The sequence below is a fragment of the Spermophilus citellus genome, assembly GCF_964194105.1.
Source record: "Spermophilus citellus genome assembly, chromosome: 7".
NCBI lineage: Eukaryota > Metazoa > Chordata > Mammalia > Rodentia > Sciuridae > Spermophilus > Spermophilus citellus.
In genome coordinates this window covers 101,271,319-101,296,507 of record NC_138188.1, presented here as the reverse complement: position 1 = coordinate 101,296,507, position 25,189 = coordinate 101,271,319, and the positions used below count along the sequence as shown (strand labels likewise).

At 35.9% G+C, this 25,189-nt stretch overlaps 1 protein-coding gene across 2 annotated transcripts in view; it reads left to right on the top strand.

Annotated features, from left to right (window-relative positions):
- The window catches only part of LSAMP (limbic system associated membrane protein), a 611,879-nt gene that overhangs the window by 37,643 nt on the left and 549,047 nt on the right, over positions 1–25,189 (top strand). The gene's annotated exons all lie outside the window — the stretch shown is intronic.

Genomic DNA, 25,189 nt, shown 5'->3' with positions numbered 1-25,189 from the left:
CATTTGTTTTTTAGGGATTGGCTGGCTTCACTTAGCATAATCTGCTCTAATGCCATCCATTTCCCTCCAAATTCTATGATTTTGTCATTTTTTAATGCAGAGTAATACTCCATTGTGTATAGATGCCACATTTTTTTATCCATTCATCTATTGAAGGGCATCTAGGTTGGTTCCACAGTCTTGCTATTGTGAATTGTGCTGCTATGAACATTGATGTATCAGTGTCCCTGTAGCATGCTCTTTTTAGGTCTGTAGGGAATAGACCGAGAAGGGGAATAGCTGGGTCAAATGGTGGTTCCATTCCCAGCTTTCCAAGAAATCTCCAAACCGCTTTCCAAATTGGCTGCACCAATTTGCAGTCCCACCAACAATGAGCAAGTGTACCCTTTTCCCCACATCCTCGCCAACACTTGTTGTTGTTTGACTTCCTAGTGGCTGCCAATCTTACTGGAGTGAGATGGTATCTTAGGGTGGTTTTGATTTGCATTTCTCTGACTGCTAGAGATGGTGAGCATTTTTTCATATGCTTGTTGATTGATAGTATGTCCTCCTCTGAGAATTGTCTGTTCAGGTCCTTGGCCCATCTGTTGATTGGGTTATTTGTTATCTTATTGTCTAATTTTTTGAGTTCTTTGTATACTCTGGATATTAGGGCTCTATCTGAAGTGTGAGGAGTAAAGATTTGTTCCCAGGACGTAGGCTCCCTATTTACCTCTCTTATTGTTTCTTTTGCTGAGAAAAAAACTTTTTAGTTTGAGTAAGTCCCATTTGTTGATTCTAGTTATTAACTCTTGTGCTATGGGTGTCCTATTGAGGAATTTGGGGCCCGACCCCACAGTATGTAGATTGTAGCCAACTTTTTCTTCTATCAGACGCTGTGTCTCTGATTTGATATCAAGCTCCTTGATCCATTTTGAGTTAACTTTTGTGCATGGCAAGAGAAAGGGATTCAGTTTCATTTTGATGCATATGGATTTATGAGAGATATTTACCACATCAATCTCGAAAACAAAATGCATAGTAGTAAAACTTTATGTATTTCAATCCATACAGTTTTGAGAGCACTCAGAAATCATTTCACTTAGACTTTTAGCTAATTTTTATTTCTGTGGATTGTTTAACGCATGCTCTCTCCATGTTGATTAGATTTTCATTAAGGTTTCTTTTTTTTTTCTTTTTTAAAGAATAGACTTTGAAAGCAAATAAAAAAAAATTACCACCAATTGTGGATAGTTAAGTGTTCAATAAACAGATTAAAAAATGAATTATAAGATTGTTATCCAGATACCTAAACACATTTATAGTTACTTCTATGGAAGTATAAATCCATTGTTAATTGTTTCAACACTTCAGTATCTTATTTACTAGTTTCCTCTCTCTACCTTACTGCCTAGTCTCCCCATGTTACCACCCTAACTCTTTAGTCTTTTTTTTTTTTCACCTTCCAGATAATTTACTTCCTTGCTCTGGTTATTTCCATTCATAAAAGGATAGTTTTTCAGTTCCATTGCCTGCTTCAGTAATAGCAATGTAAATGGTGTCTATCTTCATGGACATTTTATTCTGGTAGATATTTTAAGTCACTAAAACTTTCTGTCCCTTAGAAAAATTTCTTTCATTTCTCAAATGAGTACATTATCCTTATGAACACTAGTTATTCTTGTGATAGTTGTACAATAACTCACATACACACATTCTTATTCTTCAAAGAAATATGGGTACTTAGAGGCATTAAATATTTTATAATGAAAATTTACCCTTTGATATTCAAGTATAGAAATTATTTTTTGATGTTAATTTTGTTGTCATTAAAGAGAAAGCTCATTAGAGGCAAATGATGAATACTGAATTCCATTTACCTGTTATTAATTCTAGAAGCATTTATTAAATTTTCATTTGAGTGAGACATGTAGGAAGTGTATTTCTTTTTTTTTAAAAGAGAGAGAGAGAGAGAGAGAGAGAGAGAGAGAGAGAGAGAATTTTTTAATAGTTATTTTTTAGTTCTCGGGGGACACAACATCGTTTGTTTGTATGTGGTACTGAGGATCGAACCCGGGCCGCACGCATGCCAGGTGAGCGTGCTACCGCTTGAGCCACATCCCCAGCCCCGGAAGTGTATTTCTTTCAGTTAGTTTTCATCACTGTGACTAAAATCCTTGACAAGAACAATTTAGAGTAGGAAAGTTTATTTTGGCTTATAGTTTCAGAGGTTCAGTCCATGGTCAGCCAAATCCATAGCTTCGGAGCCACCATAAGGCAGAACATCATGGTGGAAGGGCATGGCAAAGGAAACAGCTGAGGACTTGACAACTAGGAAAGAGAGAGAGAAAAAGGGAGGGAAAGAGCACAAGAGCACGAGAGAGTGCTCCATTCATCTGGGACAAAATATAAACCCCAAAGTCATACTCCCAGTGACCTACTTGCTCCAACCACACCCTACCTACCTATAGTTACCACTCAGTTAACCAATATCAGTAGATTAATCCACCGATTAGGTCACAACTGTCATGATTTAGTCATTCCACCTCTAGACATTCTTGCATTGTTTCACACATGAACTCCTGTGGAATATTTTATATCTAAACCATAATAATAATCAAAATGTTTTTCTGAAAGAAGATACAGATTTTCTTAAAAATAATAAAGTGTATGCATGATATGAAACAACAAGAACATAATTTAGGATAGACAAATGCATAATATAAATACAGATGGAAATAAAAATAACATTATGAATTATTTACCTACTTGTAAATATTTCAGAAACTTTGATAGGCCTTTTACCCTCTCTGTAGCACTCAGTCTCCTTATCTTTAAAATGAGCAAATTAAATTAGGTGATATACACAAACTGTTTTCTTCAGAGTTCTGCAGGCTGTACAAAACCACATCTTAATAGTTCTAGAAAAATGTAATTGTCTCTAAGATTGTGAATCAAAATGTTCCTTAGGATACAGTGGAACCTGAGGTTTCCTAACTCATGGGAACTTTCTAAAGAGATCATTCATTTCTGTTTATTATCCAAAATCATGTTTTCAAGATTTTCTCCCAGTATAATTACTAATAATTTTCCCTTTTATCTAAAAAATCCACTTTGGATGATGAATTATTTTATTACCCTACCTGAGAAGAAACTGATTAATATAGTTTAGATTTGGTGCCTTTTCTGGGCTAATTAATTTATCAGAGAAATTGAATACAGTGATTGGCTATAGCTGGATCATATACTAATACTTGAGGCCAGAGACTTGGGGCTTCTGAAACATAGGAGATTAGAAAAGAGCATTCCCCAAATTTTTACTCCTCACACTTCAGATAGAGCCCTAATATCCAGAATATACAAAGAACTCAAAAAATTAAACAATATGATAACAAAACAACCCTATCAACAAATGGGCCAAGGACCTGAACAGACACTTCTCAGAGGAGGACATACAATCAATCAATAAGTACATGAAAAAATGCTCACCATCTCTAGCAGTCAGAGAAATGCAAATCAAAACCACCCTAAGATACCATTTCACTCCAGTAAGATTGGCAGCCATTATGAAGTCAAGCAACAATAAGTGCTGGCGAGGATGTGGGGAAAATGGTACACTTGTACATTGCTGGTGGGACTGCAAATTGGTGCGGCCAATATGGAAAGCAGTATGGAGATTCCTAGGAAAGCTGGGAATGGAACCACCATTTGACCCAGCTATCGCCCTTCTCGGTCTATTCCCTGAGGACCTTAAAAGAGCATACTATAGGGATACTGCCATATCAATGATCATAGCAGCACAATTCACAATAGCTAGACTTTGGAATCAACCTAGATGCCCTTCAATAGATGAATGAATTAAAAAACTGTGGCATTTATACACCATGGAGTATTACGCAGCACTAAAAAATGACAAGATCATGGATTTTGCAGGGAAATGGATGGCATTAGAGCAGATTATGTTAAGTGAAGCTAGCCAATCCTTAAAAAACAAATGCCAAATGTCTTCTTTGATATAAAGAGAGCAACTAAGATCAGAACAGGGAAGAAGAACATGAGGAAAAGATTAACATTAAACAGAGAAGAGTGGGGGGAGAGAAAGGGAGAGAGAAGGGAAACTGTATGGAAATGGAAGGAGACCCTCATTGTTACACAAAATTACATATAAGAGTTTGTGAGGGGAAAGGGGAAAAAAAACAAGGGAGAGAATTAAACAACAGCAGATGGGGTAGAGAGGGAAGATGAGAGGGAAGGGGAGGGAGGATAATAGAGGATAGGAAAGGTAGCAGAATACAACAGTCATTAACATGGTATTATGAAAAAATGTGGATGTGTAACCGATGTGATTCTGCAACTTGTATTTGAGGTAAAAAATGAGAGTTCATAACCCACTTGAATCAAATGTATGGAAAATGATATGTCATGAGCTTTATAATGTTTTGAACAACCAATAAAAAAAAAAGAGCATTCCCCAAAGGCAAGAGCATTTTCTACCAGACAGAAAGAGTAAAGGTATACTTTTTGTCAAGGTTAAACACATCTTGGTCTACTATTTGTCTAAGGTATGTACAAGGAATTCTGACAGAGGCACTGCCAACATTGGATGGAGTATATAATCATTGAGTATTATGCATTTGATATTTACTTTAAAACTGAAGATAGTCATAGTGCATACCATGAATAAGTCAATGCATTCAATGAGCACATATATTCACATATGTATGGTTCATGACATATGTGTGTGTATGAATATATATGTAATCTATATGAATGTATGTATACTCACATGCAGCCTAAATTTGGCTAAATGCCAATAAATACCAAGCTAATTATTAGAATACTAATATAGGCTCACAATTGTTTATATGCAAGCAAAATGACTTTTTTTTTTTTGCTTAAACAAATATCTTAAGGATGTTTTTGTTTGTAATTTTAAAGATATTTTTCTTCCTACCAGACCAGACATGGTGATATGTTTAAATTAGAGCAGTGTAAGCAACATGTGTACACTTTGCTTTCCTAGCTAGGCTGATCCTCAGTCAGCAGTTTCACAGTATGACACTTTTCAGGAAGAGTGGAGATCTTTCTGAAGTGAACAGTGATTATTCATCACAACAGAATTGCAAATGGTACCTTAATGAAGCAATTCACTAATGTCTGTTCAATATTTAGATATGTATTAGCTTAAATTCGGTCTTTAGCCTTAACATGTGAAGTCACAATGAAAATATATAATTATCAGTTAAAAATATCATCATATCAGCTGTTTACAGTATATTTAGGATGTTCATCACCAAATGTCTTTTTCACTATGTTATGTTATAGTGAAGTATATTATTGAAAAAATGACTGTGTTTAAATATTCTGTTTTGGATTGCTATTTTGAACAATGGACTCATGAAATAAGATTGTTTATGGAGTAATATAAACAGGTATACCATATATAGTATATATAATATAAACAGGTATACCATACATAGTAGACTACTGTACTACTATATACTACTAGATAGTGGGACATAAAAATATCAAGTCCAAGCCTCTCATCTCAAAGAGATCACAATGTGAAGATGGAACAAACTTGGACAATTTAATAAATGTCTATATGTAGCTATATCTGTATATTCAGTGATACTTTATGAGAGTCCATAGATAGTGAACTACTTATTAGAGTGATTTTCTGTGGGAATTGAAATAGTGAAACTAATTCCTCATAAAGAAGAATTCAGGGGTTGGTTACATATGACTTGAGAGAGAAATTTCAACATGAATCTTAGAGGTTTAAAAAGGATGATTGAGTCAGCAAAGGAGTATGTAGGTTGATATCAGTAAATCACACCTCAGGTGCATTAGATCCTGGGCAACAAGCTTTTTCCTTGATAGATTCTGCTGGATGTTATGTGGAAGCTCTGAGCTATTACTGCCTAACAAAGTACAAGTGGATATTGAATGACCAATAATTTACTGTAAGCCCTTGCCTTGTCCATTTCCCAGATGTCCTTGACACCAGAATTTTCTGAAGAAAATGCATGGTTAAAGCAGATCAACATCATGCTATTGGTGGGTCTTCCCTTGTGAACATCTTTACTTAAGCAATTCCATTCCAAAGGTCAGGGTGAAGGGATAATGCAGTATTTGCTAGTGAATCCATTCCATAGCATTTGCTGCATATGCCCAGGTGACTATACCTGTGTGATCAAACCAGTGCAGAGATATAAAGAAAAGTTAATACTAAAGAAGAAATTTAAAAAAAAAAAAACAAGAATAAGGAAAGATGTGCTATGTAAGAAACTGTGGTGTCTAAGAAGAACAAGATCTGAAGTGACTGAGAGTGGTGCTGATGTGGGGAAGCCAGCCATGGAAGGCACCTGACTTTTGGGATGCTTAATGACAATGCCAAATGTTGACACATCTGCACATCTGGTGGACAAAACCTATTAAAGCAAAGGAAAACCTCAACAGAGGATTGTACCCTAGAAATGCAAATTAACAACAAAAGAAATTGGCCAGCTAGTTTCTCTAGGAATATACGAGAGAAGCAAAGAAATCCAGGAGCTTTTTAAAATTTTGTAGAGGGTGTTAGTTTAGCTTTAATCTTTGCAGAATTTCCTTAATTCAGAAGGAATGAAGCAAAGAGGCAATTTAAGTCAGAATTCAGCTGTTTTCCTTTAACTTTGCAGCTTTTCTTTGCTCTTCTATTTTCTTTTTTTCAATTCTGAACATCAAGCTCAGGGAACACATACACACAGCACTCCAAATGTACAATCTTTTACTAGTACTTTATATACAAGTGAGCCCAAGATAGAGTTTGGACATACGTGCTCACAGCTGTACAATGAAATGCCAGAGTTGGTAGTTCACATAGGCTCTGGACTGCTGGGCAGTAGCTTTTGCTCTTTATGTTATAAACTTGTGGATCAAAAGAAAGACTTTCTCTCCATGCCTCCACAGAGCATCTGACTTCAACCTGCGGGGTCAGAAGGAAAGACCCAGATTCTCACTATTTGCTTCCCTGCCCCCACCAACCTTCCCACTGCTCACCCCCCAAGTCCCTGTACTGTCATCAGTCAATCCTGGTTCAGGATTGCTCATTTCTGGCACTGGTCCTTTGTTTGATCCTAACTGCTTTGCGATATTACCTTCTCTCTCTCTCTCTCTCTCTCTCTCTCTCTCTCTCTCTCTCTCTCTCTCTCTCTCTCTCTCTTTTTCCCCCAGTGTTTTCTACAGTGCCGGTTTTGCCTAGTTCACTTACTTAACATCTCTCTTCTTTAGCATTTCTGAGCCTGCCCACCCCATCATCTCTACTGAGGCCATTGTTATGTCTGCCTTGGATCTTTGAAAGAGCCTGCAGCCTGCTTCAGTGTTTTCTGTTGCCCCTTCAATCTATTTAACACATTGTAGGCAGAGCTTTCTAAATGCTGATTCTACTCTAATAATATCATTGCCTTTCTTACTATGCTTCAATTGCTCCCCACTCTTCTTGAGAATAACATTTAAATTATTTTCTGCCTACTTTCTTTTCCTACCTCACCTTCCTCTTATTATCCAGTTTATTCAAAATGTAACCACATGGTATGGGTACATCTTCTACTGTGTAACTATCTTTCCCAATTCTTCTAGACTTTCTTTTTCCTGACTCCAACTTCTCTTTTGATTCTTATCTCAGTTTTCACCTCCATTAGGAAAACTTGATGACCCACCAGGATCTTAGTTAAGAATTATTTTCCTGGGGCTAGGAATATAGCTCACTTGGTAGAGTTCTTGCCTCAAATGCACAAGGCCTGGGGTTCAATCCCCAGCACCACAGAAAAACAAAACAACAACAGCAACAACAAGAACTCTTTTCTGTTCAAGACCATCTTGTTGGATTAATATTCTTATTTTTATTTTCTTGGTTATGCTTCTGCCTCACAATACTGCCAACTCCTTGAGAACCCTGACATCATAGTCATTTTCAGCATCTAGTACAAATTTATATGTTCTTTGAATCTGAACAGTTCCTTTATCTTCTATATTGAAGACCTCTTCTACACTTTCTTCTTTGGTGTTTTTGGGAATCAAACCCAGAACCTTACTGGGCTGAGAATGTGCTATACCACTGAGCTATACTCCCAATACTTCACCCTTCCTGAACATACTTTACTAAATGTTTCCCAACATATATTCTTTGAATGATTTTCTGTATAGTTTAGGCCATTGTTTTCTTTTTTTCATTAAAATAAACACAAATCCTTAAATCCCTCTATCATTCATGCAGCTTTATCACATAATGAGTCCATATTATTAAAATTATCCATTCACAACTATTTGAATGCCTGAGGAGCTAGACATTCTTCTAGGGGAGTTAGCAATAAAATCAATGTCTCTGATAACACATGATCATCTCAGAATCTTCTCTTTCCTCAATTCTCCCCTCCTCAAGAAGGATTCATTCTCAAGCATAAATTTTATGTGTATTTAACATTATTTTCTAAAATGTTCACTCCTTGAACATTTACTGAGCAGATAGTATGAACTAGGCAGTGTTACATATTGAGGACTCTGCAGCTTAGGATTATGATATATTATAAAACTTAATTATATCTTTTTCCTGTGTTTTAAATCCATGATTCACAATTCTTCATTTTTTTCCTGCAACATAGTATAAACTTGGGGATGGTGGAAATCATCTTATTTATCAGCCCTATATCATAAGTCTACAACTAGATATATAATACTATGTAAAAGCTATTCAACTCTGCTTTAGAAGTTAAATATCCACATAGAAGACAGCAAGAGAAAAAAATTACAAAATGTTACATAAAGTTTTCAAAGCACCCAGACTGTAGGGCTCACACCTTTAATCCAAGCTGAGGCAGCAGGATTGAGTAGCAAGTTAGATGTCAGCCTGGGTGATTTAGCAAGACCCTGTCTCAAAATTAAGTTTTAAAAAGGGATGTGGCTATAGCTCAGTAGTAGAATATTTGTTTAGCTTGTAAGAGACTCTGGGTCAATTCTAATAAATTTACAGATGTGTGTCTAAGACGAAAAGGGTTTCAGACCTTCCCTGGGGTTATGAAGTAACCAGCAGCTGAGCTGGGCCTGGAGCCTATCACCTCAGCCATATGGGACATATACAGCTATCCATGTCACAAGGGAAATGCACTTTTGCCTACATAGTTTTTTTTTTTTGTTGTTGTTGTTGTTACTTAAATTCAACAAGGACTTTAGCAAGTATATATTGTTGTGTGTGTTCATGCATTCATTCATTTTTGCATTCATCAAAATAATTGTTGAGCAACTACTTTTTGTCTAGCATTGGACCCTAGATTAGTGAAAAAAAAAAAAAAACACACAGAGATTCGTTTTTTAAAAAAAAATTTTCTTTTTTTTTTAGATGTTGATGGACTTTTATTTTATTCATTCATTTATATGCGGTGCTGAGAATCGAACCCAGTGCCTCACACATGCTAGGTAGAATATTTGTTTAGCTTGTAAGAGACTCTGGGTCAGTTCTAACAAAGCTCTACCACTGAGCCACCAGCCCAGCCCAAGAGATTCTTATCCTTAAGGTCTATATGTAGTGTAAGGAACTAGTCAGAAAATAATTGAAATAAATAAGTGAAAATTTTAGTATATTAACTGGCAATAAATACTATGAAAAACAAAAATTAAGTAGTAGGGAAATAGTTTCCAAAGAGTAGTGTGTGTGTGTGTGTGTGTGTGTGTGTGTGTGTGTGTGTGTAGAGGGTGCATTTTAACATGTGTAGCCAGACAGAAGGTACTCCAGATTAAAGGAAGAACAAGTAAAGAACTCTAGAGGAAGGAGCTTGCCTAGGGATTAAAAAACTAGCAGGATACTAGAGTGGAGTAGAATGAGTGATGAAGAAAGAAAATATAATCAATTAGAGAATGGAATGTGAGGTCTACAGGGATTTATAGATCACTGTTAAAATAACACTCACTTTAGTTTGCTATTGTGATGTTTGAGAAGGAGAATGACATGGTTTGACTTATGTTTTCAAAGAACCATCTGACTGCTATGTTAAAAATAGATTTCAGGATGCAGGGCAGAAGTAAGAAGACAAACAGGAGGGTATTGTAATGGTATTGCAATGATTGTGGCTTGGACAAAAGTAATAACAGTGGAAGAAATTATCATATTTTTTTTGCTGATATAAATAAGATTATCTCATGATATATGAGATAGACTATGATGGGAAGCTTAATTTCATGAGCAATTAGAAAGAAGGAGCTCTGAAACACTGATGTACAGAAAACATTGGGCATATGCAAGAAAATTGAAAATTATGTTTCAGATAAAAGATGTTTAATATGTCCATTAAAATTACAAAGGAAGATTTTGAGGAAACCAATGGTTGAACAAATCTAGCAACCAAGAAAAATGTGCAGAATTGAGATAAGATGGGTATTTTAGGTTTCACAGGAAATAAAAAAGTTGCTCTAAAATATTACGTGTGCTTTCTAGAAATGTACCATCTACTGATTGAACTTGATAGATACCTAAAAGTGATTAGCAACAATGCAAAACAATAGAAGTGGTATTTTTAATAAGTATGTCAGTACTAAAGAATGCTGAGGACGACAGATACAAGACCCCTCATAGGAAGGAGATGTACCCTTAAGGAGAGTTTCATAGTGAAGACAGGATTTGAAATGGCATTGATGTTGTGTTGAATTTCAGTAATTACAAAGGCAAGAGAAATCCCAACTCCAGACAATGGTGAATGAGAACAATACAAAACTGTTAAAACACAGTTTAGGTTTTCCTATCTGTCTAAAAATATGTGTGTTGGGAACCTCAAATTAGATTATTAAGGATAAAATTGCCCTAGAAGGTAGGTGAACTTGTTTTGGTAAAGGGTATCACTGGTGATTTTTGGGTCAAGATAATAAATACATTATTTTCAGTAAATGAATTTGGTGGTGACATTTTACATATTCAGTTTTATAAATCCAGCTTTCTTACCTCCTGTAAAATATTGTTCATTAGGGAGCCCTGGGGCCTAATTAATAATTTTTTTTAAGTATTTAATTGATTTTGAAAACTTTTTATTTTTTGAAAATATATAAGTAGACCTAAAAAAGATATATAAGTACTGTTTGTATAAAATTACTAGTATGTTCCTAAGTTAATTTTTGTGACCACTGTGAAGCAGTAATATTAATGCTATGGATTTGGGCAGTCCAAGGCAGTATATATCTTTTTGCTCTAGGCAGGCTATCAACCCTATAAGAAAATAGGCAATTTTCCTGTAGCCAGTAAAAATCATCCTGCAGAAGAGAAAAGTAACAATAGGAACTAAAGTGCTTGAAAATACTTTAAAAATCAAAACATGTTCCCCTTCCATGAAGTGGTTGTACTTGCCCTGTTTCTAGTCCTACCTTAGTCTTCCAAACCGACTGTATAATCTGAGTCTTTCTCTAGAGATAATACAGGGTGCAAGCCTCTTCAAAGAAGGGATTTGTGCTTGCTAGCAGCTCCCAGAGCTCTGTTCCGTCTAGTAGTTAAGATCTCCAGAGTGGCTTATGGGCTTTGTGTAATTTCTATCTGCACCCAGACAGCCAGACTTCATTTCGTTTTATTTGCATTTAATAATAAGCCGTCTTTCCTTGGCTGTTAAATTGTGAATTATCAAACACTATCAAATCCTCCCTTCCCATATTCTGGCTATACTTACTTTGAAATAGACCCATTGGTAACATGCTGGTTCCAAGGAAAAGCGGGCTGTATGCCATGCATTTCAGGTTGTGAACTACTCTGATATATTTCTTTTGGAACTGCAAATGCCATTTCTGATCTAATGTGAACACTGGCAATGGCGGAGTGATCTTTGTGGTGGATTCATCTTTAATTATTAAAACAGTAGAGATCGTTCATGGCTCTTTGAAGTTCTTATTTTATTTTCAGAAAAGGAATGTACAGGTTGCTGCATGTGAAGCAGAGTAGATAGTGAGAGTAAAAAGAAAAAAAAGGAGCAGAATGATAGGAGAAATGGGAAATGGAAGGGAATAGTGATAACATAGAGGAAAGGAACTGTAGAAAGTGAGAACAAAAGACAGGGGTGTCCTGCTCAATAGGAAGCTGGTGCATGATTCTTGATAACATTTGAGAGTGGATTTGAAACTTCATCACTAAGTCATTATTGGTTGATATAAATGCACCTGTCTGTTGCTAGTGACTGGACCTATAAAAGTTGATAGTCAAGAGAAGGATAAGGAAGGAGGAGGGAAGATTACATATTAAAACTTGTTGAGAGATTGTGTCCTCTTGCAATGGCTTTGGGAAGAAAAATACATATTAGCTCAATAAATCAGGCGAGCGGGAATGGGGTAAAGGGTTGGGAGGAAAAAAGAATTACAGAATAAAGAATCACTGTATATCAAACATCAAAGATCTCAGTGTGTGGTTTTTTTCTTTCTGTCTAAAATTGTCCACTCTTGGCAATTAGGAAGTGAGCATAATGAGGGGGCTGGTCTGAGTCATGATTTAATGAGTCAAAAATTGCAGCAGGCTGGCATCTGTTACACGGAAGTACTAGTGTGTGTGGAGTGGGAGGACAAGGTGTCATTTTTCAGGGGAGAACATTACTGAAGCTTTCCTCTGGCTCAAGGTTTATTGACAGAATTCTTCATGGGCCTAGGCTAGTAGTAACAGAGGGACCATTAGGGCAGAATTTAGGTACATGGCCTCTGTGAATGCTATTCTCAATGTTATTACTATAATTGTGGATAATGTTATGTACATATATCAAAAACTAATCATTTAGTTGCCTTTCCCTCTTTGAGGAATTTGAGACTTCTGGTTTATAGCAAAATACCCATAAGTTCAGTTTGGGTTGAGACTGGGGTAATATTGCTATATACATAATCTGGATGTCAGCCAATGTAGTAAGGATCCATTATTTAATTGTCCTCTAATTTGACTTCTATAGGATTAAAATAAACATTCTCCAATTAAAAAAAAAAAAAGAAACATGGAAAGAAAACAAAAACTTTGGTATAATAGGTCCCTTAGATACATGGTGGAGTTTGAGGCACTGGAGTTAGAGGATCAGATTTCCCAGTTTTCCATCTATAATATAATCAGTTCCAACCCAGGACATGTTCATGAAACAGGACTCCTGTGGAAATGATAAACAAAAGCCTCACTTCCTTGCCATTGCACACAAATGTACAACTGTATAATCTCATCTATTCTTAATGCCACCAACCTTGCAATACAACAAAAGCTAATTAGAAAGAGATTTTCCATTTAATCAAGGCATTATATTTAGTTTATCAATAAAATATTATCTCCACAGACTCACTTTAACAGTGCACAGCTATAAGTTGAAAAGATACCTTAGATTGGAAAGTAGACCCTGAAATGGAGAAGTGCATAAAAAAAAATTTATCAGGCATCCTTCCTAGGAAAAACCACTAGAGAAGCAAGTAAATGATTATAGGAGGAGAAAACATGGAGTGAGAGGAGTGAGTGCAATATCATGACAAACTGCACTGTTTGTAATATTGGCTCATCCCCCATGCAAGTTCTAAGGGCAGTGAAAAGCCTACTTATGGGCTGCGGATGTAGCTCAAGCGGTAGCGCGCTCGCCTGGAATGCGTGCGGCCTGGGTTCGATCCTCAGCACCACATACAAACAAAGATGTTGTGTCCGCCGAGAACTAAAAAATAAATATTAAAAATTAAAAAAAAAGCCTACTCACTTCAAGAGTGCCATATTTTAGGCAAAACAAACCAGCAGGCCATGGACAATCCTCTGATGAAGACCTTCATGAACCGCTCTTCTGAGCAAAACTCCAAGGAGACAATATTCAAGATAATTATAGAATATTGGAGAGATTCTAAACAGACCAAAGACAAAATCTGCTACAGAGGAGTGGCCCTTTATTGGCTCCAGATTACCTGCTAAATGTACTGCTCCTTAGTTGGTCCTTGTTTTCCTTCTGTTGCCCTCACCCATTTCCTTCCAGCTTTTTTTTTTTTTAAAGAGAGAGAGACAGAGAGAATTTTTAATATTTATTTTTTAGTTTTTGGCGGATGCAACATCTTTGTTTGTATGTGGTGCTGAGGATTGAAACCGGGCCGCACGCATGCCAGGCAAGCGCGCTACCGCTTGAGCCACATCCCCAGCCCCCTTTTTTTTTTTTTAAAGAGAGAGGTGAGAGAGAGAGAGAGAGACAGAGAGAATTTTTAATTTTTTAGTTTTTCCTTCCAGCTTTATAGAACTGCTTCCACTCTCTCAAATGCACCATTTTGTTAGGTTTCCTTTCCTTTATATATGGCTTTCTCTATCTAGAATGCTCTTAACTTCCTCCTTTTCTTTGATTGATAAACTCTTGCTTGGCATTGAAGGCCCAACTCAAGCTCTGCTTCCTCTGTGAGGTTTTCTATGGCAGCACCAGGAAGAATTACCACTCTTTTCATTATGGAACTATGAGATCTTTAATCTCCAACACAAAACATATCCCATTATATTGTAATTAAAAAAAAAAAAAAACTTCTTTGACTCCATCCTTTGGTTATTTATTTATTTTTGAAAACTCCAAATCGTCAAACTATGTCTGACACAAGGTTTAGATCAGTGAGTGTTACTGGATGTAATAAATGTGTATCTTTAAAATTTGAAGGTAGAAAACATTGAAATTTTTACTTGAATTTTCCCTTGAAAGTAATCAGATACAAGTTCCCACCCAATGTAGAAAACTCTACAGCATCTACAAATACTTGATGTTTACTCTGGTTAGTCTAAATAACAGTCCAGCTTAAACTGCCACTTTTTGTTTAATTAGACAGGATGTGTTGGTAATAACCAGGTGTGGTTGTGCTTGCTCCTTGCACCAAAAGCTCCGCACACTTCTCTTAGTAATTAGAGCTTGGATTATATGTAAAATTCCTTTTCAGTTTTCTACATCAAAATTAGTTGTATCAACAGTCAATGCTTACTACTTTGAGGAAGCAGTAGAGAATACCAACGCAGAAGATAAATTAATATCATATTCAAAGCTGACAATATCCACTTCTAGACATTTCATGGGCATTCACACTTGTGCATATGTTTTCCCCTTGGTTTATGTCCAGAAAAGGGTTTCCTCTAGCTACATTTTTTTCTGAAACTCTTCCATGCATTAGTTCATCATGTGACCAAATGTATCAGTGCAGTTCTGGCTTTCAAGTAGTCTTTATAAGGAAGAATAGGAAATAAATATTCCAAAGCATTTTGTTATTGGAGGAATGACACATGTACAATTTGGACAAGGTACAGGTCTATTTCAGAAGGAGGAAATTATGAATGATCTAGGAGAATTAAAAGACAGAAATTATATTAACATTATTGCAATGCAAAATCATCCAACATCACTGTAGTCAAAACAATCTTTCTCTCTGTTCATTAGCCTAACTATTAGTAAGTTTCTTTTCTACTCTTATTCCAACTCTCTCAGACTTATTGGAACTTGTATCATCCCTTGCCTATCCTACCACAGCTGGAAATTGGCTAGATTTTGGAAGAGACACTCGAGAGCCCTTGTGTTTGCATTTTTTCCTCAAAGCCATCTGTTCACAGAATGGATTACAGTTGCCTCCAGTTAAAAAGAAGATTGTATTAGCCAAAGGTCGGGTGGAAAGTCTTAGAATTCTGACTACTAAAACCCTCTTTCCCATTCCTCAAAGATACAAATAATAACACCTGCAAATAGAACCTGGGTTCTTCAACTATCCTCTTTTGCTTTTGATCAGGGACCTTCTACTGAAAAGTGGCTAATGCACCCCTTCTTTCTCTAGGTTGGCCTTCTATTTCTTTATCTAAATGTATTTTCTCTTGGATGCATCTCTTATTTAAAAAAAGTAGGAGAAGGAGAGGGAAACTAAGATGAAGGAGAAGAAGAAGTCTCTTGTCAATCTCAATTTACCTTTAAATTTGCTTGTACTCAGAACTTTCAGAACTGTGGTCCCAATGTACATCATGGTTAGTGGAAAGGGCTGTTGTCCTTTGGCAGATTACGTTGGCATCATCTTCAAAGGAAAGTTTTGGGTATTTAAGTCTCTTTGCTTTGCTTATTGGGGATAAGTAGTAGAGGAAGAGAGAATACATTGAAGTTAAAAATTAAAAGTCTTACCAAATTGTGGGGTGACTTCTTTGGAAGATAGGTAAAGAGAAGACATCATGTATGAGCTATCCACCTCCCCTTGTCCAAAGTTTTCTCTTGGCATCTAGTAAAATAATTTTTATGTATGTTTTAGAGCACTTATTTTAATTAAAAAGGATTTAAAAAAGTAGAAGAGTCCTTTAGTTAGTTCCAGCCAATTACAGAACAATGTGCCTTTGAGTTATGGAAGCAGCTGTTGGTATAAATTATACAACACTATGAAATGGTGGAAGTAATTGAGAATCAAAAGCTAAATGAAAAAATACTGAGAATTGGTGTCTTCACCTTTACCTTCAGGGGAACTGATAAAAGGCTTCTTAAAATCTTGGAAAAATAGAATCAATGTAAATTTCTTCCTAATGACTCCCTAATTTCTTAGTCAAGTGGCTTAAATGTTTTTTCTCTACACTTCTGCAGTATTTGCTTCAATACTACACAAACTTTGTCATACCTATTTCCTCCTTGGTTACTATGCTTCTTACTCTCACCCTCCTACTATGAATCCAAATGTGAGTGTGTTCCTGTGTTTTTCTACTTTTGTCTTTTATTTTTATTTCAAAATATGGAAGTAGATCCTATTTCCAAACACATCAAGCCTATATATATTTCCATATCTACAGCTATATCTATTTATAATGTGTCAGTATTCAGTCTCAGTTTCTATGTTATTTTTATATTTCCATTGGGAAATCCCAATATTGTTTGCCTTCTCATTTAGATACTCACATTTAATACTCAACTTACTTTCTTTTTTCCCAGTGCTAGATGGGGGAAAAATAAAAGGCTGCTTTTCTGTTGTAACTTCTGTATTTTATGTTTGGAAATTTTGGACTGTGGTTCTTGAATGCATATTCATTTACCCAAACATCACTAATTAATTATCTAATTATAATTCATTATTTATAATGTCACCTGCTCAGTTACTATCTGTTTCTACACGTTTATTCCTCATAACTCTCCAGAGTCCCTTGTATAGTTACTCTGCCTCCAGATTTTCACCTTTCTAGTCTGCCTGCCATTGCCTGACTAGTATTTCTATCCTAATGGTATTCCTGTCAGTGCTTTATTGTTATTATATAACAATTAATAACATATAGTTAATAACAACTGATTATATAAACTTGCAGTAGAAAGCTATTTCTCCTTATTCTGGTGTCATATCCTCCATCATGTGTCCTCAAACTTTCTTTTTGAATTTATTTGTCACTGCTTTCCTTCTCTATTCTACATACTAGATAAATATTGTGTCTGAGATATTCTCTAATTCTACTTTATCTTGTCCCATGGCTTTACTTGACCAGACAAATCTTCTCACAGACTCATCTATCCTTCTCCAAAGTTCCAAGCTCTGCCTGTCAGATACCTAGTCATCTTTCAGAATCCAGTTTAAATGTCACTTCTTCCATTAAAACTTCCCTGATTACATTAGCTGGGGGCTCCAGGATGGAAAATAGCATTAAATGAAAAAGAATGTGTACCATATGACTGTGCTGGGAATACTACAGAGAATTAGTGGGCAATAAGACTGGCAACATAGATTATGACCAGATGGTTGGGTAACTTGAAGGTAAGATATAACGGCTTGTCCCCCCTTCTGATTAATTAAACAACAAGCAATGTGGCTTAAGGACCGTGCAATATATCCCCCAAAGATAAACTTAAAATAACCCTTTTTACTTTAAATTTTCTTCCTCTCTCTGACTAGCTCGAGAGATCTTCTCTTTTGCTTGATCAAAAATGCCTTTCTCCATGGTCTGAATCTCTAACAATTTACTTAACACCTTTTCAGTTTCTTTTTTACTAATTTCTAATCTTCTATAAAGATAACGCAACCCAATAAGATAACACAAAACAAAACCGCAACTGAATGAAACAAAAACTGAATAAAAATTCGCTGTATCAATTTTCTCTTTCTCTGGGCTGACAAACTTCAAACCTTGAGCCATCCATTTTTCCCAGTTTGCCTGAGAAATTTCTAGGGACAGGCAGCTTGAGACAAAAACGAAATAAATCAAAACAAGAACACATTGTTTTTTAAAATAGTCACCCATTCTCTCGCCTTCCCTCAGGGGCGAGGAATTTCACTTACCTCCAAGTTTCAGACGCTCCCCGTACGGGCCACCAAATGCCGCAGTCTTGGCTGGGCACAGAATCACGAGCCACCACACAGTTTTGTAGATTCAAACAGCAATTCTTTATTCCCGATCTCACATCGGCCTCCACACACGTTCTGGGGCAATCCCAGTTCTGCTGCCACCCAATTCACCTACTCCACGAGGCTTTCTTCCCAAAATGCTCTCTGAATCTCACGAGAACTCAATGGGAGCTCAGGCAGCAGGAACGCCCTAATTCCAGCAGCAATAATCCTCAACATCGAACTTCCCTAAAATCCAAGGTCTTAAACTGGGAACGCCCTAAACCCAAGGACCGGGATACTTCCTCAAACCTGGATCAGCTCTAAACCCGGATCCGCCTTGGTCTTTGAGCAAGGTCACCTTACATGCAATGTCAACAGCGAAATCATTAACATGGGGTACGCTAGCAAGGAAATTTTGATGCGTCATTTCTACTTGGTAATGGCCCTCAGCAGGCTTGAAGGGTTTTTTTTTCCTTTAATTAGAATGGAAGTATAGGAAAATTAGGCCTTTCATTGCATATAGGATCTATTAGAGAGAAAAAAAAAAAGCTTCTCAGATACCACTCTGACTCTTAGGATACATATCCCAGGATCCTAACCAGTTTGCCACACTACCTACTCTGTTGTTGAAGATAATGCATGCTAGTTGTCTAAACAGATTTGGGTTACAAATCTTTCTCCACTGCTTTACTAATCATGTATCCTTGGGCCTCTTTCAAAGTTAGTTTCTTCATACATACAATGAGGTAATTATAGCAAGAATTTCCAAAAAAATTTTGAGGCTTAATTAAGTTAATACACATAATGTACTTATCACAGACTTTGACCCATGGTAAATGCTCAGTAAATAATGACTATTTGTACTACTAGTAGTAATATCAATAATAATAACTACTCTTTATTTCATTTTATTCACATTTCAAAAGTTTTAGTGACACATACCTATTAAAACCACCAAGCTAATTTTCCTTTGCTTATATAAAAACACTATCCTAAACAGTACCCAAGACATTCATTACTTTTTAGATTATGTGCTGTATTTGTTTTCTCAAATATCTACACAGTCTAAATATTTATATGTAGACACATAGTCGTATTAAAGAAATACATTCCTATAAAATTCAAAGGTAATTATATAAGAGTCTTTTAACAATTATGCGAGACATAGCCAGAGATTTATGAATCCTTCAATTTGCAAGGAATAGCAGATAATGGTAACATCCCACTGAGGCAGAGGTTGGGAAATCTAAGAATTCCCTACATTGCAGCTTCCATAGCCCTGAAGTTCAGCTTGGCCCTGGTGAAGTTAGAATTTATTATATTCTTGCATGTTTGAGTGTTCTCAAGTAGTGATAATTAAAAAAAAAAAAATCCTTGATGGCAAGAAACTCTTTTACTTGCTAAAAGCAATTTATGTGCACCTTACTCTGCATTACATGAAAGTGTCTCATAGAATCATAATACTTTCAACCTTGCAGAAAATTTAAAGGATTTTAACCAACATTCTCATGTGACAGTTGTTGAAAGCAAATCTGTAAGACAGTGAATATTGTGGCCAAGCTTTTACAGCTAATTTCAGTTTTCCCTAATTTCAATCTTTCCTTTGAAACTCAGGAACAGAGAGATGAACCTGGTATTTCCTATTTACTTCTTTCTCTGGTTTTCTTTTATTATTCCTTATTTATGAGTTTCTTGTGGAAGTAACAGAAGCAAGATTCTGACTGTGTGGCCCAGTATAGCTAAGTGACTAACACACTCTCTGCTTTATCCTAAAATCCAATCAGCCATATGACTGCTTACCCAGCACATCCATAATTCACTTCCCATATCCTACTTGTCGGGTTTTGATATATAGGTTTGAAAGTGAAAGGCCAGGGAGAGCTTCCATGGCTGTTCATGCTGGACCTCTATTGATTAGGAAAATGTAAGCACTTATAATGTGAAATAATTATTCCTTCTAAAATATGTGACTCAAAATGAAATGTGTTTTCTGTGTGGGTGGACAGGAGGTGATATTAAGAAAAGGAGGAAAATCACAAAACACCTCCTCCAATTTACTTCTTCTCTGCTTAGGAATTGTAGATTGTTCACATGTACTGAGAATAATGTGACATCTGTCATCAATATTGGGAGTAATCCAAATGATTTGTTAATTTTTTTAACCATGTATATGTTGAAAATCATACAGTTCACCTCACTGTGTTCCGTACATTAATGAATACATGTTGGAGAATGCAGTAAATCTCAAATTCCCACTGTGTATCCGACTCACCTTATGAGCTCAAGACAAATAAACCAACACAGATTTCCAAGTCCAACATCTAGAAATACTGATCAAGTGGTCTGGAATGTGGTCTATGAGTTGGTGTGTCTTTTGGGGTGACTCTAACGTACAGACTGTTGAGAAAAACTGATCTAGTGTTTCCAGAACCCATGGTAATTCATAACTAAGATGGATGAAATAAAAGAGTTCTCTTCACAATAAACATAATAAAAGAAGAGTTAACTTCATTCTGGGTTGAGATGTGAGGCAGCAGCAGATGAGGAAATAACTGAAGAAGTCTGAAGGATACTGCTGTGGTCTTTTTTCTAAATTACTTGACATTACATTTTAATCAGAGGAAGATGGTAGATTACTTCACATTGTGATCAGAGATGGACCAAATAATTCTCTGGCATGATTAATGAATCTCTTCCCACACAAGTGAAATGGGTTTACACTTATTTAGTTTAACAAAATACCTTTACATGCCTTGGTTTGAGTAAGGTTAACAGGTTTAGATCTCATCTGAAGGAGGACCGACCTAGACTGCAGCTATTAGACACCAATACACTAATGAGCCAACTATGGCATCTAATCAATGTGTGAAAAATGGGCAGTTCTCACTAATTCCCTGTTAATGTTCTCATAATGATCTGTCAAAGTACTAGAGCTAATGGCTGGCAAAGCAAGGTTGACCCAGGTTCACTGGGATAATCCCAGCATTGGTGAACAACAACATGCATTAACGGGTTGTCACTTTGATTTTTCTATTCTGTTTCTCCTCCCCTAGGGAGTGTGCATGTCATTTTCTGTATACTTTTAAATGTGAACTTACATACCTCATTTTTCTTTCATTATCTTGTTTTCTGACCTTATGCTGCATCTGTTCTCACTACTTTTTTTTCTTTTTATTAGAAAAGGTCATGATGAGAATACTGGATAGGAACTCTGAAGCCCTAGGGTATCTAGTCTTGGTTCTATTGTGAGGTTATGTTATTTCCTCTTTCTCTGTCTCTTTCCTTTTATGAATAAGGAATGGATAAGTCATAGGTTTCTTTTGCTTTAAAATAATAGAACCCTCCACTTCTGTTGAATGTGTGCTCAATGTGGCCATAGTACAATTTTTCCCTTAAGTTCATTACCATGGCAACATTTTTGATCCAGGGTACATACAGCAAGAAAGAGAGTAAGCAGGCTAGGTGCCTACTATTAGTCAATGGAACGAGAAATGGGGCAAGTGCTGGAGAGACTGAGAAAAAGGAGAAAATAGGACCTTTACATTTGAACACTACTTCCAAGTACATAGCAAGGTAACACTGCTACCTCCAAACTTTCTCCTGTAGCAGTTATTCTTGCAGAAGATTTCTTATTTAGAATCTCTTACTAAATTACCATAGCCCTGTTTTGGATCAATATAGCAACCAGTGAATGGCTCAGACCCCTTCTCATCAGTTTTTAATGTTCCTGTGAGATAACTGGTGCAGATAATAATTATCCCTACTTTGTTGATAGAACGCAGGCCATGGGAAGTGAACAATTACCAACAGAATAGATATACGTTGCACATTTTTTTTTCTGAACAATCCTCTCCTATAGATTGTTCTTTTTCCTCTGTGTGTTGACTATTTTCAGTAAATGGAACTCAACATAGTAAATTTTGTTTTTGGGGAAACACATTACAAATGTAAAAATCAATTTTATCTCAAACTGTCCAAAAGCAGGCCATCTGCCAGATTTAACTCCTGGGCTATAGTTTGCCAACTCCTCCCTGAGCATCAGGATGATCTTTCACGGTCCCAAGAAACTTAGGCCAAGAGGAAGAGTGAAGTTCATGAGCATCTTGCTCATAAGAGGGGACGTTAGTATATACTGATGCATAAAATGTACATCTAAGAGGTGGTCTCTATGCAGTCAACCTGATAAGTATTGAAAACAAATCTATTTCTTGGAAGTTATAAGCCCTTTAATGACTAACACAAAATCCTGAATAGTAGAGTTCTAAATTATGTCAAAAATTCATTAGGAGTCAAGATACAAGTTATTGTGTAAAATGTCTTCAGTTTATACCACTGAAAAGTAATGCTAAAATTGAATATTTTCTAAGCAAATCCCTTTTCTCTTGTCTTTCCAATATAAATTTGGTGATAACTTCCCCTGAATAAAATATTTTATTGTAAGACAGAATAGAGTAATAATATTATCCCCTTAATTTTTAGCAATTAACAATATGCACTCTATTCCCTATACAACCCTGAATGAGAAATGTCAAGAGATAATCTGAATGTTCTTTCATACACATTACAATGTACACATGTGGACATGCAGGCATATGTGGACATGAACAAATACACAATTCTAAAAGTCGAGCAGTTAGTACGTATTTCATCATGTATCTGCAATAAAAGATTTCTTAGTTGAGGGGGACAAATGGAAATGCTTTCTAGAACAGAGCCTACAAATTTATTAAAACTTAATTAAATCCAAATCTGTAACTCACTGATCTGTGATGAAACCAAAAGGGAATAACCAACAAAGAAAGAAGTAAATATCTTTTTGAAAACAAAGCAAACATCCTTCCCATATTAAGATACTATTTCACTTTCTATGAGTTTGGTTACCATTGGTCAACTGTGGTTTGAAAATACAGTAAATTACAAAAAAAATAAAAAAATAAGGGGAGAGAATCGAACAACAGCAGAGGAGGTAGAGAGGGAAGATGGGAGGGGAGGGAAGGGGAGGGGGGATAGTAGGGGATAGGAAAGGTAGCAGAATACAACAGTCACTAATATGCCATTATGTAAAAATGTGAGTGTGTAACCGATGTGATCCTGCAATTTGTATTTGGGGTAAAAATGGGAGTTCAAAACCCAATTGAGTCAAATGTATGAAAGATGATATATCATTAGCTCTGTAATGTTTTGAACAATCAATAAAAAAAAGATATATGGAGAAAGAGAGAGAGATGCCATATTTATATAACTTTCATTAGAATATATTGTTTTAATATTCTATTTTATTATTAATTGTTGTTATTAATCTCTTACTGTGCCTAGTTTATAAATTAAAATTTATTGTAGGTAGGTTTGCATGGGAAACAAAAACAACCCTTTCTACTCATGGTTTATAGAATTTGCAGAACATCTTGGAACAAGTCAGTGGATAAAGAAGGACAATTGCATTATTTTGTCACATTGCAGTTCAATATGCATAAATTATACTTGTATACAATAAAGAATATATATATGCATTTTTATTTATTAATTTTTGTACTGAAATTTGCACCCATGGCTTAAAATGTACACTTTCACTGAGCTATATCCTCATCTCAAAATATATTTTGATGAATTAATCTTATCAATCACAAGAATGTAAGTCCACATTGTCTTTACTATAAAAATTATGGCTTGAAAGAGTAAGAATGAAGTTTGAAACCCTCTCAGAAAAGTATTGCCATCAATGACATTTTTGTTAGTGCCCTAAGAAGACTTTCAGAATATAGAGTTTTAATCTTAAGAAAGCCATTGATTATAGATTGCTGAGTTGATGATTCTGTAAAGAAGGAATCTGGCTGAGACCCAGGATTTATAGTATGACTTTTAATCCTACATTTGCCAACAAGTGAGTCCCTTACTGACACTGCATCAGGCTGCCCATGAATGGCTATGTTCTTGCTTATTGAAACTTAATCTCTAGTTTCCTGCTTACCACAACCTTTGTGAGTCCACCTCTGGCCTGTTATATACATACATGTATTTTCTGCTGTACTCTCTGAGTTCCTATAAAGGATTTTCATTATCACTTGCATCTGGCCTGTTATTTCCATTCCACACACCCACTTGATCATAAATGACTTTGATATGAACAATCTAACAATGTGAATCAGATCAGGTCAGTCCCTGCACTGCTCAAAACTCTTCAAAGTCTTTTCATAGCTTTCAAAATAGCATCCAAATTTCTTCTCCAGCCTGATCACATATGATCTGGCCCTTTCCAATTTCCAATAACATAAACTATATTCTCCACGTGTTAAAATAACTGTCCTCATGTTGAAATACCCATCTCTGCATTTGTAAAAGTCTCAGTCCTTCTTCTCATTCTCATCTTCTCAGAGAGACTGCTCTGTCTACTCAATCACCTTTTTCCCTGTGGCCTATTTTAATTCTCAGAATGATACTGAGAACATATGAGGATATATCCTTGTCAAGATCAATTTAAAATGGTCATCTTTGTTTGTTTACAATTACCACAACAATAAAATTTATAGTCAGTAATATAATTAAATTGGTCACTTATGGTGACTGTTATGGTATTTCAAATCGACCTATGTGGCAACAGCATTCAAAATGCCTTCGAACACACAAATGCTCTTCTCAATAAGAACATGATTTTTTCTATCATGATAGGACTCATTTTTTTTGTTGTTTTGAGCAATTACTAATAAAAAAATGAGCAGACAAAGTATAGGTCACCGGACCCCAGGTTTTCTCCATAGTTCTGAGCCTTATACCACCTGTGTACATCTATCAGCCCTACAGGTGCTTTAAGCCTAGAGGTTTGAACTGAAGAGAGTAGAGACAACTTTGGCTGGCTTTAAGCCCAATGGGGAGACAGAAAGTTAGATAAAAATCTTACCAAAGATCAGTCCTTACCTCCAACACC